Source organism: Melospiza melodia, chromosome 8, assembly GCF_035770615.1.
Source record: "Melospiza melodia melodia isolate bMelMel2 chromosome 8, bMelMel2.pri, whole genome shotgun sequence".
Classification (NCBI taxonomy): domain Eukaryota; kingdom Metazoa; phylum Chordata; class Aves; order Passeriformes; family Passerellidae; genus Melospiza; species Melospiza melodia.
In genome coordinates this window covers 9,392,474-9,412,236 of record NC_086201.1, presented here as the reverse complement: position 1 = coordinate 9,412,236, position 19,763 = coordinate 9,392,474, and the positions used below count along the sequence as shown (strand labels likewise).

General features: G+C 42.1%; 1 protein-coding gene across 4 annotated transcripts in view; it reads right to left on the bottom strand.

Annotated features, from left to right (window-relative positions):
* Positions 1 to 16,010, bottom strand: part of ZNF148 (zinc finger protein 148) — a 38,519-nt gene extending 22,509 nt beyond the window's left edge. For 2 of the 4 annotated variants that reach the window (XM_063161683.1, XM_063161684.1), the window contains exon 1: positions 15,266 to 15,479. The gene's annotated coding sequence lies outside the window, so the exon portion shown is untranslated. Of the gene's footprint in view, positions 1 to 15,265; positions 15,481 to 15,960 lie in introns of those variants that run through there. The other 2 variants (XM_063161682.1, XM_063161681.1) reach the window with 2 other exon arrangements.
* Between the last annotated feature and the right edge of the window lie 3,753 nt (positions 16,011 to 19,763).

Sequence of the window (19,763 nt, the reverse complement as noted above, 5' to 3'; positions counted from 1 at the left end):
AGCATCTCACAAGAGACATCTACAGGCAGAGCTCCCCGGGGAGGAGAGAGAGGAAGAGGAAGGACTGCCCAGAAGAGGTCTCACAGGAGCCTGCCAGCACCTCCTGTTTTCACAGGGTGCTCCCCAGCTGCCTGCAGCCCGTCCCCAGCCAGCGACGCACATCGCTTCACTCGGAACCGCTGCTCCGCCAGCGCCTCGGCTGCACTGCACAGCCATTCCTTTCTGCACAGCCATTCCTTTCTGCACAGCCATTCCTTTCTGCACAGCCATTCCCTTCAGCACAGCCATTCCTTTCTGCACAGCCATTCCTTTCTGCACAGCCATTCCCTTCAGCACAGCCATTCCTTTCTGCACAGCCATTCCTTTCTGCACAGCCATTCCTTTCTGCACAGCCATTCCTTTCAGCACGACCATTCCTTTCTGCAGCCCTGACATCAGCTGCTCCAAACACTTCTGCTCTGAGCTGGAGAGTGAGCAGTAAAGACAATATTCCTAATTAAAGAAACAACCACTTCAATGAAAACATGCTGCATGAAAAGCGTGACAACATTTCAATTCAGAATCAAAAACAAAAATACCATCAAGAGAAAACATTCATTGATTCAAAAGGTCTGCTGGGATGGTGGCTGCTATGAGGTAGATGTGAACAGAGACCCTAAAGGAAAGAGCAAAATTTGTAAGCCATCAGTTTAACACCTGGTCCAGCACTTGTTCTCCACTTTGATTAATGGCAAGGGTTATTCTATCCTCTCCCTTCTTTTCTTAAGCATGAAGTAAGGCATTATTTAATTTAATGAGCAAGTACTTAGAGATACTAATTGGGTTCACTTTAAAAATAAAATCCGTATGTGCAGAAACACGAATTCTGTAGGATTTAAAAGACTATTTATGACAGAGGATAAAAGAAAACATGTTTAAGGATTAACAGCAGAGACAAAAAATGAAAATCATCTGCAGTTTAGTATCTATTTGTAGAACAGAATTAATGTTTTTGCTTTTTCTTTTAAAGTAAGATGGATTTTTGTATTTGTAAACATTGTCCTGCAGAAAGTCTTTGGTGTTCCAGAACTTCTACCACTCCTTTTAAGTGTTAAAAAGCAGGATTAGCTGCTTTCTATATCCATAACCCACTCCACCCTGTCTCCTATACTATCTTCTCCCTATTTTTGCAAGGCAAAAAGGAAGGAAAGAAAGCTAAGGGAAACATTAAAGGAAAGTTGTTAAAATATTCTTCTATTGTTAAAGTTGTTAAACTATTCTTCTGGCCTAAACCTGAGCTCCTTCTGAAGGACTGTAGCAAAGACTTGAGACAGAAATATGACTGTCCCTCTAGCAATAAGCTCTCTTTGACCATGTTTTCTAAGATATAACAACCCAAACACAAGAGTCAGGATGCACAACAGCAATTCTAACTTGCCCTTAGCAATCTGATACTGTTCTGCTGAAAACTACCTCCAAGATTCCCCTCACAAAAGCTGACACTGTGCTCAGCCCAGGGTATTAAATGGTTTCAGGGTAACCTTACACTGGGAGTAGCCTGATGACATTATTTTAGGTCCACGTTTTGGGAAGTGCGTTTTCATTAAAGACAAGGCAAAGTCCCTGATGAGCAAATATCTGGAGGTACAGAACGTGTACCTGAGCACTCCTCCCACAGCCTTGCCTCAAGAGCTTTTGGAAGAAGGAGAACATGCAGAGCTCAAACTACAGAACATATAAAGGTTACTTGTGCAAAATGCACACAGAATAAACTTTTCAAAAGGCAATCTGGGGAAACACCTCAGCTTCTTAGGGCTCATCTCTATGGTCATGCCATAATTATTTGTGCCAAACTGTAAGCTTAAATTAATATAGTGTACGTAAATCTATAAAACTCCCTAAATGAACATTCTCATTCTAGTACAAATTTTTTTTTTCTTCCCTGTCTAGTGGAATAGTGTAATTCACTTTGGAAAGGTTATTCTGAATTAAAAAGTCAACCCCTTTATAATCAGAGCAGTTTACTGGCATGATTAGTAAAACCTTTCTAAATAGCCAAACTTCTACAAAATCAACTACAACTGATAGGCCATTCCAGTGGGATATTTGGTGTGTTTTAATTACTCAACTCCCAGTGATACTGCAAGAAACAATCCAATAGAGGGGGTACCTGCCCAAAGAGGAGTGTCCTGCGCCTCTGCCCCCTCAGATCTTGTGTCCTGCTCTGGGTTGAGCACGGCATTCTGCAGCTGAGAAGGGAGCTGGACAGAAACATTCCCACAGAAAAGCCAGGAGGTTTCATCTGGGTCAGTGGGACAGAGCAGGTGCAGGGTACGGGAGCTGGGCAGTGAGGAAGCAGGAGCAGGGAACAGGACAGCTTCTCCAGGAGTGGTCAGAGGTTGGATCAGATCAAAGTGCATTGTGAAATGCCCCACAAAGCCATGTGCACACCCAGAGCAACACCTCAGAGCTGCCACCCACACATACCCAACGGCTATGCCAAATTCAGACCATGGGGAAAATGGCTATCTACATTCTCAAATACCTTCCTCCTAAAATGAAGTATAAAATCACCAATAATTCTACAATTCCTGATGCTAATGAAGAAAGAGATAGCAACAGGGCCTAATACCATATTTAAAACTTTTAATGTTTAAGCATTTCCATGAATGAAACCACCACCAATGCAAGCCACTCCAAAAGGAAGAGAAAAGATTAGAACTGAATAGGTTCCTAACATCCACTTTAAACCCCTATCAAACCATGAAAAATGCTGACTATTCTCATCACATCAGAAAATATATTTAGTTGCACTATTAAAATATGGATATAGTCCAATACAAAAGGAAACACAGTGCAGCTTTCACAATATCAAAGGTTCAATTTTTACCATACCACAGAAGCCTAGAGAGTAAAGAATAATACCCTACTTAATGTCTCTAAATAAAGAACATTAAATAAAATTCTCTCTTATCCCTACTTGGAAAAATAACACCCAGCTAAAAGAACTATTTTTAAATTAACACACAAGGATTTTTAAGAATCAATAAGAATGTGTTGACTTGCAAAAAGAAAGCAATCAAACATAAATCATCATGAAAAGGTTAACAGATCATAAAATCAACACATTCTAAAAGGTAACATATGATACACTCTTATGACTTGTTGCACAGTTATTTCTGAGTGCTCCATGTTGCTGAACACATGCCAGTGCAGGGCCTGACTCCACCAAGATTTACACTCATACTGAGCTGTGAATAGTCCTATTACAATCAACAGGATTACTCACAGAAAATCTCCTTATCGTGCATAAAATTATCCATGTGTGAAAATCTTTGTCACCTTTCTTATCCTGAAATCTGTATTCCATCATCACCAGCATAACCATAATTTAATATCAAATGTGCATATGGAAAAGCTTGTGATGCTGTATTTAAAAAGCCACAGTTCCATGTCAAAATCCACAGGGGTGTTACCAGTGTCACAAACATACTTTAAATAGTCCAAAAATCACAGGCAATGCTACTTTTTATCTGGGAAAAAAAAAAAAAGCCACTGGTTTTGTAGCACTAAATTATAAACTACTAGAAAATAGTTATTTTTCAGAATTTATCTGGGAATTTTTCCCACTGGATAGTTAACCTCAGAAGAACACTGCAGGATTTCTGTCTTTGCACCATGAAACTTGGACACTCAAAAGTGCTCACTCTGGGGACTTCTGGTGACATTTATATTGAAGAAAACAAACACTACACATAACTAAGGCTACCTAGCTTCTTCTAAGTTGCATTTTATACCTTCAGTCCAACTGGTGAAAATTTTGTGAAGTCTCATTTATCTCATGCATGCCCCAAACTGAAACTTTATAAAAATATTTCAGATAGTGTGTCAAATGGTTTTTCATTTGATTTTGACAACAGGGCAGTTCTATCACAAAGCTGAGCCAATCTAACAGCTAAGGTCATTGAAAGGGGCAATTAATTCATCCTCCTAACTCTGAGAGTCCACCCTATCACTGGTGCCTACTCTAATGCTCAGTTTGTTTCAAATGTGATTTTTTTTACAAGTCCTTAAACTCCTTGGGCTTCACAACTTCTTTACCATCTGCAAGTATCCCTGAAGCACCCCTACTCATCACAAGCGCTATGCTAGTGCTGCTTTACAGAAGATGACAACCTGCTGTTGTTCTCAAATTGGCCCAAACACCAAAGGTCTGCATATGTGTGTGCATTTGTTCCTTCTCCTTGGTGAATAAAGAACTGGCTGGAGGGTTGCACTCAGAGTTGTGGGTAATGGCTCAATGTCCAAGTGGAGACCGGTGACAAGTGGGATTCCTCAGGGATTGGGGGACTGGTGCTGTTTGCCATCTGTGTCAGGGACATGGACAGTGGGATTGAGGGCACCCTCAGCAAGCTCCCACAGACACCAAGGGGTGGATGCCCTGGAGGGAAGGGATGCCATCCAGAGGGACCTGACAGCCTGGAGAGATGGGCCTGTGTGAATTTCATGAAGTTCAACAAGGCTGCAAATGAGACAGGGCAATCCCAAGCACAAATACTGGTACTGTACATTTTTAAAATACAAATACCATAAATATATATGTGTGTGTGTATATATATATATATATATATATATATACACATACATATGTGGTTTGCTACAGCACACTGGATGGAATGCTCCACAAAAAAATGTGAAAGTAGTCAGACAGATTATAAGATCCTTGCTCTGTTTGTTACAAGTGCCAAAACATGCGTGAGTCACAGAGTGCATGAAAAGAAAGCTGTGACCATTTAGGCAGTTGAACCCTACCTTGCAAAACAGGATCAAGCCCTTTCTACAAAAGATTTTTTAAAATAGGTGATCAATAATTATATTTGGCACATTTTCTGGCTGCTTATTCTGACACATTTGGGTCAGATGTACCCAAAATGCTGAGTACTCAGGGCTGCAATTACGTCACTTACAGCACTACTTTAAAAATACAAAGATGAATGCAATGCTGCTATTTTAATTTTTAAAAAAGCTCTTAAAGAGCTCAATGGACATTCACACCAAACACAAATTTTCACCTTGCTCACAGGCACCAATTCTCCAGCCATAAAATAAGAAATATCCATTTCCTCTCCCTGAGGCATAGTAAAATACTTGTAACAACAAGCAATATTCAATACAGGTCACAAGGGTGAACTAATCAGTTTGTGGTGCTCTTGTTCCTGCAGCCTGAGGGGAGAAGGCAGCACACCTCAGATGGAAAGGTAAACCTGCACCAATGACTGAGGAAACTGCTGTGGGAAGGCAGTAAGAGGGATCTGGCCTCCCCAGGACCTACCCACTGACCAGAAAGCACAACCAGCAGAAGGTTTCCAACCAACATGGAGCAGCCACTTTGGTGCAGAATCATTAGAGGATGGGGCACACCAATGTGGGACTGCCATCAAGAAAAGGTAAGTATGACCGTAAGACTTTGAAAAGAGAAACATTGTTTACCACCACGATGTAACAGAACTAATAGAGATTTGGCCTCTTTTTGCAGATCTGCCTCTGCTTTTGGGGCAAATCTGTTATTTTGGCAAATCATTTGCCCTCCCATCTTTCCACTTCCTGTCTCTAAATCAAGTGCAACGATCCACCTAGGATTTAGGTGTGAAGTGAGCAGCAGACATTATCTCTGAGGGTCTCACAAGCCTACTGATAACTATTACAAATTTCACAAAGAAATATATCCATTCTGCCTTCAGAGCAGGATGAAGCAGAGCACAATAAGAGAACACAAGTTATGCAAAAAGAAGCAAGCAAAATACAGAGCAGCTGCTTATCCAATTCATGGACATTCAAAAAGGTTGGGGCTTTGGGGTTCATGTATCATGAATAATAAGATGCAATATATTAATAATATAAAGAGGATGGTAAAATTAAGAGGCACAGGTAAAGCTCAATGCTGCAATTTTAAGGCTTGCATACTTGACTTACAGCTAAAATTGCTCTTTTAAAACCATGCTTTTCTTGTAATATCTTTACTTCAGCTTCAATATTTTCTAAAAGGCCATCTACAAGTACCAAAGAAAAACAGTAATTACAGAAAAATTCAAGACAATTACTTAATACATCCACATGGACTAAATAACATTGGACAATAAGCTAATAGAAGTATAACCAAGAAGGTTTTGCTCAAAAAACCTGGAAGTTAGCTGCAAAAGCCAACTTAGAGATTCTGGAAGACATTCCTCATTTACATACATGACAGCACAAGGAAAACTTACAGGAAAAAAACCCCACCATTTTAAACCATAGGTGAGAAGGCCATGAATAACAACAATACAGATCTTACAGAGCCCAGGTGATATTTCTAAATCTTACTTCAGCACTCGACGTTATTTCAACATAGGCTCTCAGGTTGTGAAATCAATGCAAGTATTTTAGAATACAGGAAGCATTCTCCTCAGTTCCAATTTCAACTTTAGCACATCACCATGCACAGAGCAGGCATTTTTTCCCTAACTTCATTTCAGCAAACCTACTCAGGTAAGATTACATTCTGTGTAACATCTCAAAACAAATTCTACAAAATGTGCTTGGCTCTCTTGGCGTCAACTTTCCACCAAGCAAGGAACATTTTCTCATTCTTCTGCAGAGGAAGCATTGTCATACCTCAGTGTAACTTCATTTTTAATAGATATTTACTTCATTTCAGCTGTGTTTCAAACACACCCTTCATCTATCTACACATGGAACAGAAACTCAAACAATCCAGTTAATCTGAAACATGACAGAATGAATACTTCTCTAGCAAAAGATTCACACCAGACAGACCAGGCAAACCCTGTGCTTTCTGTACTGCTTTCCAAATACCACAGTGTCACCTTCAGGGGCCAAAGGAGACCTGAAAGAGCCTAAAGCTCATAGACATAGATCTCCACTCACTGCTCCACTCTTCAACCCTACAGGTTTATCCTACCTATATAAAAAAAAGGCCTTTTAGCAGTTTAGGTGTTCCATAAGGCTAATACACCTGGCAACTAAAAATTAAATGTCTACTTCACATTTGCTAACATAAACACAAGGCAACACACAATACAGTCAATGGGAAAAAAAAGCCCATATAAGAATCTTATCAGGTAAGAAAAAGAATCACAGAATGCTCATGACATTTCCAAAAAGCATTTGGACCCTTCAGAGATGGCATCTCTGGAATATAAAACCAGTGCAGTGACAATGATTTAGGTATCACTAGAAGCAGGATCTCACCCTGGTGATAGCCCTTTCTTTCCTTTAAAGCATGATAAAAATCAAGGAGCAGAGGATGTTGTGATGCTACAATAGGGAGAGCACTGACCAACACTGAGCCAGAAAATCTATCACTGCTCTTCAAATATTCAAAGAGTTACAAACTGGGCATCAAGGAGCAATGTTCATCAGTGGAATCAGGGATTGCTGTGGCCTAAACAGCACTCTGTTATAGCATCAGAACAGCACCAAGCACCTTCATCAGGAATAAACAGAAGATTCAGCACATAAACTGGCATGTGTTAGTATTTAAAGATAGTATGAAATCAGCCAGAGGAGGAAGGAGTAGAAACAAACTCTAAAATCATGGAAATGAGCAATCAGGTCACTTTCTCAAAACCCCTCTTGGAACACACGCATGTTACAGCCCATGTACATCTGCCAAGACAACAAAGAAGGTTTTTTTAAGAGTATACTCGTCTCCAGTTAGGAATTTTTTTCCACACTGTTGCAACAAATCCACCACCTCCCTACTGCTAACCAACACTTGTGGTCAGATTAAATCAACTAAGAACTATTCCTATCCCACTTACATAAAATTCCAGAATTGTAAATCAGCCTCTTTTAATTCATTTTTAATCTCAATGACCCTCACTTCAAAAGAAAGAAAAAAAAGGCAAATCAAGTATTAAATCCAGTGTGCTTCTGCAGTGTATCCTCTTCAAAAGACTATCCACAACCTCAGCAAGAACTTCCAGGTAACTCTTTCCCTCAATACTTCAAAAATGGTATGAACAAGGAATCCCACTGACTTCTACCACATACCCCAAGGTGATTTTTCCTCATTACAGTTTTTAATTTCTCAAACAATTTTCAGGTACTTAAGCCCATTTTCAGATTGAGGCAAGCCAAAACATGAGATGTCTAGAAACTATTTTATAAGAGCAATAATAACACAGATATCCTGGCCCATTAGCTAACACTGAAAATAATCCAAAAAATAAAACACAGACTTCTCAGGATTGTGCCCTCTTGAATAAAAAGGTTGTGGAAATTGGATTCTACCTCAATGACTTTGGTGCCCTGCAGCTAATTCTCACTAATTAAGTCCTAGAATACACTAAAACAGAAATTCAGAATGATTAAAAGATATTATACATGTTTATAACAACTCCTGTAATTACTAGGAATAAAAATCTTGAAGGTTCTTGATGCCATCAACTCACAGACCAATAATTAAGGGCTACCATTCCAAACAGGTCTGAAATTTTTGAGAACCCATAGTCAAATAACACATTCCATATAATCCATATTATTAAGCAAGCAGGAAACCAATCTGTAAAGCCAGAAAATATTCTGACAGGATTCAGATGAAAGAAAAGTACAGCATATTCTGCCTTTATGGACTGTTTTCCAGATGCTGGTTCCTCATCCATCCATGTTGAGAGTCTCACACTGATGCAGCTGCACTCACCCAGGTGCCCTCAATGCAAAGATGTATTCCACAGGTAACAGGGCAACAATTTGTAACAGAATCCTTGAATGGTTTGGCTTGGTGGGGACCTTACAGACCACCTAGATCCAAACCCCCTGCCAGGGCAGGGACACCTTCCCTCAGGGCCCCATCCAGCCTGGCCTTGAGCACTGACAGGGCTGGGGCACCCACAGCTTCTCTGGGCAGCCTCTTCCAGGGTCTCACCACTCTCACAGCCAAAATTTCTTCCTGATAGCTACTCTAAATCTACCCTGTTTCAGTTCATTACCCCTTGTCCAAGTACCCAAGACAGAAGCACCAGATCTCTGCTGAACTTGTGTCCAGCCAGATGTGGGAAATGAAGAGCTGCCCAATGGTACAGCAAATTTTAGGCACATAAGATGTAACTACAACAGATTCCATTTTTTCTGCATGTGCAGCCACACTCTCATCAGCAGCACAACTGCAGAAAGCCCCCTGCCTGTCCTGTGACCTACAAGGAATGTAATCCAGGGGTGACACACAGCCACACTAGACATTAAAATGTGAGATCATGCAGAGAATTGTCAGATTAAATTTTCTGTCAGTTTGTCCTTTTACATTGCTGTTCCTTGGAAAGTGACAGTAAACTCACACTTAAAGCTGCACTACATTTGATGCAGTATAGTGTATGTAACACTGATTCCTAACAGGCACCAGCTGAACATGCCTGGTTTGCATGATCTACTTTTAACTGTCAGATTCAGACAACAAGCCCACTGGTTTTGTCTACAAATTGCCACCTACTTCACATCTTCCAGCAAAATACTGTGACAACTGGATGATCATCCTCTGTGTGCTCCTCTTCTATAAACTCTATTTTAATTCCCCTCTCACTAACTTAATTTCATCATTGGTGATCATAAAAACCCACATTTCAAATACATAAAAATTCTTTTCTACGAGTCATTTAAAAAGACAACTTCATCATCTCTACCAGGAAAAAACAACACTAAAGTCAAGTAGCTTTTCCTTACTTCATTATACCCCATAACAATACAAGCTTTCCTGCTCCTCAGAACACAATCACATAACTTTGACATCTTTTTGCTGACTCAGACAAAAATTCATCACAAAATATAACTGTCAGATTCACCAGTGACAGAGGAAGCTCCTGAGAACCACAGCCTAATAAAGCTTTCCTCCTTGAAGGATGACAGCAGTCTTTCCCATATGAAAGATTCATTTTTATTTGATATTGTTAAAGCAATATTCACTCAGGGCACTTTCACACTAGACTTTATTTTCAAGAAAACCAGTTATAAGGTCAAAACAGAAGTCAAAAACCAATATTTCACTGGCATGTCTGGAAAATCTACAAGTGATTTAGTAAAATAATTGTCTCATACGTTGGGTCCTGAGGATTAACCACCTCCTTCTGCAGTTGATCTACAGTGGTCAACACAAAAATTTTCTTCAAAGTAAGTAGTGCAAGATTACTCTAGCAAAAAGGAGTTGGTTGAGTTTACCAATCTACAGTGAATAATTTCTTTGTTAAAAGAAACTTTACAGACACAAAAGAGAACATGTCTTAATTTATGTATATAGTTACTGTTGCATCAAGAACTGCTCAGTGCTATAAATGACCCAACTTAAAAGCCTGGCAATTGTCATTCATCTCACATGGATTTTGTTTGATAGAGACTGACATGCAACAGAGACCTGTGTTAGAAACCACTGTGTGCATGTGGTCAAAACCAGATGAGAATCATGCCTCAGGAGATGATAATTCCCTTCAGAGTGCTCCTATTTGAGACACTCTGAAATCATCCACTGAATCTGGAAATTCTGACTGTTATAATGCCTACAGACTAAAAAAATCATCCATGGATCCTGTGAAATGTATTTATTTCTTGGCTTACATTCTCACTTTGCTCTCTCTTCCCTGCCTTTATAAAACTGAAGAATGTCTGCAGTGCAATTCTAAAGATCACTTGTTGAAAGCAAGCCTGGAGAGTTTTCAGTACCCACGGAAACCTGCAGAAACCCAGTGTATTTAGAAACTGCTTCCTTGCTTTGCCCCTTCCCAGTGACTTCCCAGGCACTAAAACACACTGCTTATTGTTTGGCAAAACAAACTTCACTTTATGATGAGCATTTCTCATTCTCCAGGACTAGAGCTTTAGGCCAGACAGCATCATAAATACATGCTGCTGGAGTCTTGCATATCTGCATGCACACACACTTTCTAGGAGCATTATCACCATTTCCTTGACTCAAATACAATCCTAACAACAGAAAAAGAAAAATCTGACAAATTTTCAGGGCAATCACATAGCAGTTAATATTCAGAGAATGAAGAAAGTTGGATTTTCCCTTTTCTTAAATACTGCTAGTGATCATGTAACTATGACACATCTGCACAGCATCAGTATTTCTCACCTCACCTCTTGCACTGAGGTAACCTGACCTAGTCATGATGTTACTGGCATTGTAAACCTCTCTAATGAAGTCTTTTGTACCCATGGTGGGGTGCATAAGTAACAAAAGTTAATAGAGCCTTTAAGGGAAATTATTACAAAAACATTTAAGACAGTTGTACAAGTTTTTATGAATGGGCATCTTTTACCCTTGCAGATGCAGCTGCCATTTGAAACTATTTTAGAGCAGAAGGCTCTATCAGTCACATAGCTGAGCTCACACAGATATCACAACAGCCTTACACATGAGTAATATCACATGTTATATCAAGAAATTGGTTTATGGACATTGTAGAGGCACCTTGATTTTTGGTTTTGGTTTTTATGTTGGATTTTTTGGGTTTTTTCCAGTGCAAGAGATCTAGACAGTTTATATTTGATAGGCTGTTCATAAATTATAGTCTACTGCTGTTTGCAGGTTGGAACTTCTTCCCACACAGATTTCATTTTATCATCAGACTGTTTAATTCTGCGCTTATAAAAATGTCATCCTAGTCATAAGGGAAGAATTAGACAGCACTGTCTTAAGATTTTCTGCACATACCGTGACAAGATGCAGATACTGTGATACTAAGATGCCAGCAGAGTGTATCAGTTCCAGGATCAGGCCAATACACATGCTGTTATTGAGCTATGGCTTGTCGCTTTCAAAAGTGCAATGAAATAATAAAATAATATAACCTAGTAATACATTAACTACATTGCAGTATTCACAGTGCTATCCCTTGATATCATAGCCTGGAATGCACTAACACACTGATATCCTGAGTACATTAAAAATTATTTTGAAGCAAAAGCAGTACCAGCTTCTATACTATCTCCCAAAATAACATTCTGAGAGTGTGAAAGAAGTTATCAGGAGATTCTAACCCTTCTGCATGTTGTGGATTGCACAGTCTTTCTAAAAGACAGCAAATTTCCCCTTGGGACACACTTAGAATCAAGTTTTGTGAGAACACATTATAGGTTTTTTCCAAGTATTTTATCCAACATGATGAATGATGAACAAAAAATATCTCTATATAGAGTCAGGGGAAGATAATTTAATCACATATAATATTTGAATACTCACATATGTTATTGTATTTTAATTTGTACAATAAATTGTAAGTTAAATCGTTTAAAATTTTATCACTTGTGTAGTTTATGGAATTACTGCTGATGTATAAAACATTCTGTTCTATGAAGATTAAAAAATGTATATTTAAAATGTATATGGAGAACCAGCTAATGAGCTAAACAGATGGGGTTGTGTATTTAACTTCACTGGAAAGTACTGAAATAAAGTAACTAACAGCATTTGTGTAAATGAAAATAAATCTCATGAAAATCTGAATGGATTTTCCTTTGTTAGACAGAAATTTGTGCTTGGCATATAACTACATATTATAGCCAATGGCTGTGGTTTGCTGACACAACTTGTCAATAGCTATGTCTCAGCTGTTAAAAAACAATAAGTTTGTACATTTAACTCAATACTAGTACAAGGGTTTCTGCACAGATACCAATTTACAGAACTAAAAAAGAAAAAAAAATCATGAATCTCAGTACTTCAAAAATATAATTTTCCCAAAAGTGTTTCTTTCAAAAAAACCTAAGCAAATTAAAGTGGAACTTAATCACAGTACTGATCCTTTACATAAGCCCTGCAACGTGATAGAAGCAGACACCCATGTCTGGTTACATCCATGGAGCCTTTGGGGGACCACTTTTGTCTTTAAACACTCAGTTATGCAGATCAGACTGCAAGCTGAAGGCTTGAATCTATTTCATCAAAAATGATGTTGGTTTGAAAGGCAGCTATCATTAAACTGCCAGGCAAAGGCAGAGGAAGTACTTATTTTAAATAAAATCTATCTATTTCTCTGTGAGATCCATTTAAGAGCTTTCAAAGTAAAAAATATTTCCACTGGTGCTTACTTTTCACTGTTTGTGCCATTCATTTAACATATAAGACATGTTCAGTTTGGACAAGAAAGCTGGATGCTTCACTCCATATTTAGGGCAACAGCAGTATCTTCATTTACAAAAGACATCACCCCAGTGTTACTATTTCTTATTCAACTTCCACTATTGCACAGAGAAAAATGTATTTTATATAAGAGCCAAAATTAAATCAAACTTAATCCCAAATTATGCTAAACACTTAAAGGGGTTTTGATAGATTAAGGCCCACTCCATCAAGATGCTCCCTACAGACAAGTCTGCATTTGTAAGAGCCCACACAGCAATCCTCGCTGGAGGAAGACACTACAGAGATTCCAGTCACAAAAAAATCACAAATGTCTTGCAGCAGACACAGAAACCAAACCCACCATGCTTCTCCCCAATCAGAATACAAACACTTCCTTCCCATTAGTACATGTTTAAATATTTAACCTAAATCCATCTAGTAACAGCTGATACCCTGAGCTCCACTATTTGCAAATCTATTTTACTGAATCTGTGGTGCAGAGAACATATCTAGAAGTGAGATAAACTCTTTAAGATGAACCATCACCATATTTCACTAGAGTAATATATTATTAGCATTGTGGTACACAGAAATTCTCAGAGGGAAGTACAAACTTCCAACCTCAATGGTTTTACACCAACTGTCTTTAGAACATCCCCACGCTCCACAGTGCTTTAAATCCTCATACAAATAAACTTGTACACACTGAACTCAGAGGGAAAACCACCTTTTGAAAAACTACATGACAATACTCCCAAAGTATATATTCAGGTGAACAATTCAGCCTGCAACATAACTTTCCACATTCTGAATAATTCTTCTCCCTTTTTTTAAAATCACTGTGGTTCAAGTAGCTACTTACCCACTTAACAGTTTGATTTCATGATGCATTATATTAGAGATTTTTCCATGAACAGAATATGTTTGCAATACAGTAGGCATGAAGCACACATGGACAAGACAGAGTAACAGAAGCACAGATCACATACACATCTGTTCTCTCAGGCCTCAGCCTGAGGAGCAAAGACAGAAGGACACATGCACACAAGCAGTCTAAATGCAAGACATCATCCTCATCTTTTTCAGCTTTCTTCATTTACATCAGCTCACTGACTGAAGTACAGGTATACCTGAGGAAGAGGGGCAAGCAGACATCCAGAAAAAAATACAAAGGAAACACTTTTGGAAGCTTAACATACACATACATTCAGCTGCCTATTCATGAGGAAAGGCGATGACAACAGTTTTCAGGAAACTACAACTGAAACTGAATTTTGTTTTCCCAGTTTTCTGCAACAAGAGCAGGCTTTGCTGGTCTGTGCTGTGAATGTGTCAGTACCAGGAGCCTGCAGATCCCACGAGATGCACAGGAAAGCAGGCCTCACATGCTCCAGAGCTTCCGGGGCAGCCAAACTCCTGCAGATGACAGCTGTCACTGGACAATGCACAAACCCAAACACCGCAAGGGAACGCTGGAAAGCTAACATGGCCTGAGGGTATGCAAACCTCTCACACAGCAAGGATAGGTGTTAAGCCTCAATCAGACCTCTGGTTTATCTGGAGTGATTTTGAGAACAGGATAAGAACAGCTGCAAAAATCGATGCAGGGTAGTGCTGTTTTGCTGCTTCTTCCATTCACAAGGCATACTGACCAAACTCATGGAGAATGGCTACAAAATTCATACCACTTACAATAACAAAATTGCATACGGGCACTCCAAAATGTTGAAGCATGATGGGTGGGCCCATGCATATATTACTAGCAAGCTTGTAAAGTACTATTGACATTTGCAAATAAGTACAGAAATAAACAAAGCCACTGAGATCCTATTCAAAAGAAAAAACACAGTTCTCTGTCATTTGTCCTGTCCAGTGGCAAAGATGCTGCTCGCCAGGACTGAGACATCTCTCCCACCTACAACTTCTTGGACCAGAATGTCACGTGTATGCAGACAGAGATAGGTCACGCTCCAAGCAGACTTTTAAAGCAAGACTAAAGTTGTGATCACTGGATTGCACACATCCACTTTTTTTAAAATCATTCTGCAAAATCTCTCACAGCTGCCCTAAACAGTTTACAAAAACAAAGTGATCAGAGAGATGATTTATGTTTGCAACATAAATGCCTTCCCTTTCCATGAGCCAGCTTAATGCAGACGCTGCTGCACTCACCCCAGCTGAGGTTTGGCAGGAATCGGGGGAGGAATGATGTTGATGAGTGAAAGTGTTTGAAGCCCAACTAATTTCTCTTCAACTCCTACTGGTCCCCCCTGCTCTCCCAAGCCACTTCCAGCCTGGCACTTGTTAGCAGCTCCCGACGCTGGGGAAAAGAGGTGCCGTGCAAAAGCTTCCTCCGAGCAGCTGAGAGGAGACTCTGAGAAGGTTATGCAGAAATAAAACCAAACGAAATGACTGTTCGCAGGTCGGCACGCTTCACCTATCTTACACCGGGAACAATGGAGCGGCGGGCAGCGGGAGGATACGGCCCGGGAGGACGGGGCCGGCGGGACGCGGTGTCCGTCCGTCCGTCCGTCCGTCAGCTCTTTGTCCGTCTGTCAGGCAGCCCCGCCGGCCCCATCCCCGCCGCCCCGGCGCGGCCTGCGCGGCCCCGCGGCTCCGGGCCGGGGGAGCGGACGGAGCGGGAGCAGCGGGAGCAGCGGGCGGAGGGCGCCCGCCGCCTCTTCATCCCCGCTCCCCGCCGGCCTCTCCGCGCCGGGGCCAAGCGCGGCCCATGCGGGACGCACCGCGCCGCGGCCCCCCCTTCCCTTCCTTCCCTCCTTCCCCTCCCTGTCCTCCTCCTCCTCCCGCCCTCCCTCCGCGCACCGAACGGCCCCGACCGGCCCCGGCTCGCTCCCGCCGGCACTTACCGGCCGCAGAGCTGCGAGGAGAAGGCGGCCGGGCCGGGCCGGGCCGGGGCGCGGCGGCGGCGGCGGCGGCTCAGAGCGGCCGTGCCGCGGCCCCGGGCATGGCGGGGGCGGCGGGGCGCGGGCAGGGGGGGCCGGCGGGGCGGCGGCGGCGGCGGGGGGAGCCCGGGGGGAGCGGCGGCGGCGGCGGCGGCGGCGGCTCCTTCCTGCTGCTCCGCCGAGCGTCCGCGGGCGGTGACAGCGACACCCGGCCAGAGCGCCGCGCGCGCGCTGCACCACGGGAAACGCGCCCGGAGGACCGGCGGGACGGGAGGAGGAGGAGGAGGATGGCGATGACGGCGATGGGGAAGCGAGCCGGCAGCCGGGAGCCGCGCCGGGGCTGCGGCCGCTGCCGGGGCGGGCGGTGCCGGGTTACGCGCGGGTCAGGAGGCCGCCGCGGCCGTGGGAGCGCTGCCCGCGCCGGCCCCGAGCGGAGGCGGGGCGGGAGAGACCCTCCGGGCATCGGCCCCGGCGGGGGGCGGCCCCCGGGCCCCTCGGTGCCCGGCCGGCGGCTTCATGCGCTGCAGGGCCGCCCGGAGCTGAGAAGGCCGGAACGGTGTCAGGGAGATGGCTCGGCTATTGCAGAATTGTTAAGGTGGGAAGGGACCTCTGGAGATCATCCCGTCACCCCCCGGCCGGGCAGGGTCAGCTGGAGCAGGTGGCGCAGGAACCCGTCCAGGTGGGTTTGGAATGTCTCCAGAGAGGGAGATTCCACGACCTCCCTGGGCAGCCCGTTCAGGGCTCAATGTAAAGAAGTAAAGCCTGATCTGGCTCCCCACTCGTGATGCATCTCTGGGGTGAGGCCCCACGGCAGGCTGCCAGTGCCATTACACACGTGGTGTCCCTCGGACTCTCAGGGCCTCCAAATCCATCCGAAAGTCCCAGCATGAGTTTCCTGCACTGTAATCTCCATTATCATGATGTTCACCATGACCTGCACAATAAACCATTTGGAGAATTGCTAGAGGCCCAGCCTTAAAACCCAACACTTTCCCTGGACTGGCTCCCCACCCAAACTGGCTTAACCTCTGCAGCCGGGGCTGTGGCACGGTGTCACTTGCACCTCTCAACTTCACCTCTTTCAGGGGTTACCAACTTTTCCACGTTTCTCTAAATAAAGTCTTTCACCCAGCAACGCACTAAAACACGTGCGTACCTCGATTGCTCTATGTCATTTGCGTATAATTAAGCATGTGCTTAAGTGCTCTGCTGGATTGAAGCCAAGATCTGCATAAGCTCTGTTGGGTAAAATTTACCAGCTTCGCTGGGCTTAGCTCTGTGACTCATTCAATCAGCAGAAGCCCAAAGCTTTTTGCTACAAGCTTAGTTATTCCCAGGCTGTCCTACAGGATCACCCTGTCTCCGTGATGAGGCTTATGCCCTTCTCTCAGGTCCTGTTAGAAGGGAGAAGCATCTGCCTGGTGAGTCAGCTGGACACAGGGTTTCGAGTTCCTTCGGCAGGGTGCATTAATAAGGTTCTGCACCCTCACACAGGTCAGAGGTTGTGCCATCAAGTTACAGAGCAAGAAATTTCATTAAGAAGAGAGTATTAATGACACCAGGACCCTGAGGAAGGTCTGCCCTGACTTTGTGCAATATGTACATTTCAAAATGATGGTGTCGAGTACTCAATCTCTATGAACAGAGGAAGGGGTTAATAAAATGTGGCTACATTCCATGCAGTCCTCTACAATTTTACACAATTACAAGAAGTGTTATTAACCCGCTTATTGAATAAAATGGTAAACTTTTTCATTTCCAAAACCAGAGTTTTAGAAGCTGAGGGAAGGCATACATTTATTCAGCTTTTATTTTTTTCCCCAATTTTATACAAATACAAGAAGTGTCATTAACCTGCTTATTGAATAAAATGGTAAACTTTTTCATTTCCAAAACCAGAGTTTTAGAAGCTGAGGGAAGGCATACATTTATTCAGCTTTTTTTTTTTCTCTTCAAAGACAGTTAACTTGGTGACTTTACTCATTTTTCCCTGTCAAAAGAAATATCTTTTGAATTGCATTAAGTCTGAGTCGGAAAGCTCAGCACTAAAACCTTATTTTAAAACACACTGAGGAATTAAAGCTTTCTGCAGGGTGAGCACAAGTCTTTCTCCAAGGACACATCAATTGGAACCTGCTTTTCAAAATATCTGTTTGGCAATTAACAGTGTAATACGAAGAAGAAAGACTGCCTTGTATTTAATGCAAAATAGTAAGACTCAGCATATTTGAGTGCTGTTCATTACTCTTCATTACACTCTTATCATTCTTCTATGACCTTAATCAAGACATGTTCCAATTTTCAAGTGACAGTTTGGGTTAGGGCGCAGGTTTTTGTGTTGTTTTAAGAGGAATTAAGCACCTATAAATTGTCAAGTTCAGTAAGAATCTTTGTGCTTTGTCCATCTGGAAGTCCCCTGCACCAGGGCAGAGGTGGTGAAGGGACACATCAGCCCCTGGACCTCTCCCTCATGTATTTTCAAATGATGGCACTTCCTCACCAAGTCACCCAGCTGTGGTACTGACGTTCATATTGGTGTTTGGACACATATTTAATACTGTGCTGTTTATTACTATTAGTGTTTTGACATAGCAAAAGAGAAAATAAATATATAAACTCAGTAGCTTGAGAAGCTTAAAGGAGCATTTGCATTTTGACCTATATTTTTTTCCTTACACTGCTCTGTAAATAGCAGAAAAACTCTGCTTTTCCCTAGTAAAATAATTAATAGTCTTTAATATAGTCTTTCCCATCTGAATTCCAAAAGTTGCCCACCCATTAGAAACCCTTTAAAAGGCAATGTGTATGCAGCTGGAGCACAGTACCTTTCACTTTTAAGAGGGCTAGATACTGGACAGTAAAAAGCACTTCACTCTCCTTCCTTTTATTTTTTTTCCTTCTCTTTTCTGTATAAATCTAGAAACAAAAAATTAGGAAGCATGAGTAGTTTATGTATTAAAAAGTGTCTTTGGGGAATCACTGGGGGATACATGTGTGTTAAAAGGTCTTAAGCAGGAAGTAGCTTCAGAAGTAACTGCACACATCAAGCAGAACCAACACATTTGACCTCCTACATGAAAAACCAAAGGGTATAATTCAGAAATGTATGCATCAAGCCAGTAACTTCCACTGAAGTAGCTGTTGACCTGGAGAGATCCAGCCTGGGAATCTGAGAGAGAAGTCCACCAGTTGTGTAGGCTTTTAAGATGGCCTTGTAGCCTAGCTCTCAAATTTATGCCTTTGTATTTATCTGCATTCATCAATCCTGACCTTCTAAATATTCATTTTAGCTATGAGGTTTAAGGACTGTGTATCAAGATTTTTAACTCTATTCGCCAGGTCTTGCTTTATCCTTGCAACTCTTCATAATTCCCCTTCCAGTTTTTCAAAAATTTACTTTTGTTTGTTTGAAAATACTGTTAGGGTGGGCCTACAGCTCAATCATTTAGACCACAGACAAAAATGTAAATCAACAAACATCAAGTGCAGCTTCTTTTCACCCACCCACATCACTTTTTTTCTGTGCCTTTGGAGCGCAGAGTCCAGTGCTGTGACCTGTCCTACTGACTCCGTCCAGGCTGAAGTTCCCTGCTGCTTCTCTGTCCTTTGCCGTGTAGAACAAGGATACAGCTTGTCCATCTTCTCCCTTCCCCCTGCAGATGTCACAACTCACCGTTAACAGTCTCATCCCTCCCAACACATATGGTTGGCTTCTCTTGAGCAAAAAAATAAAGATCTGTTGGACTATTTATGTCTGTTTGTGGTTA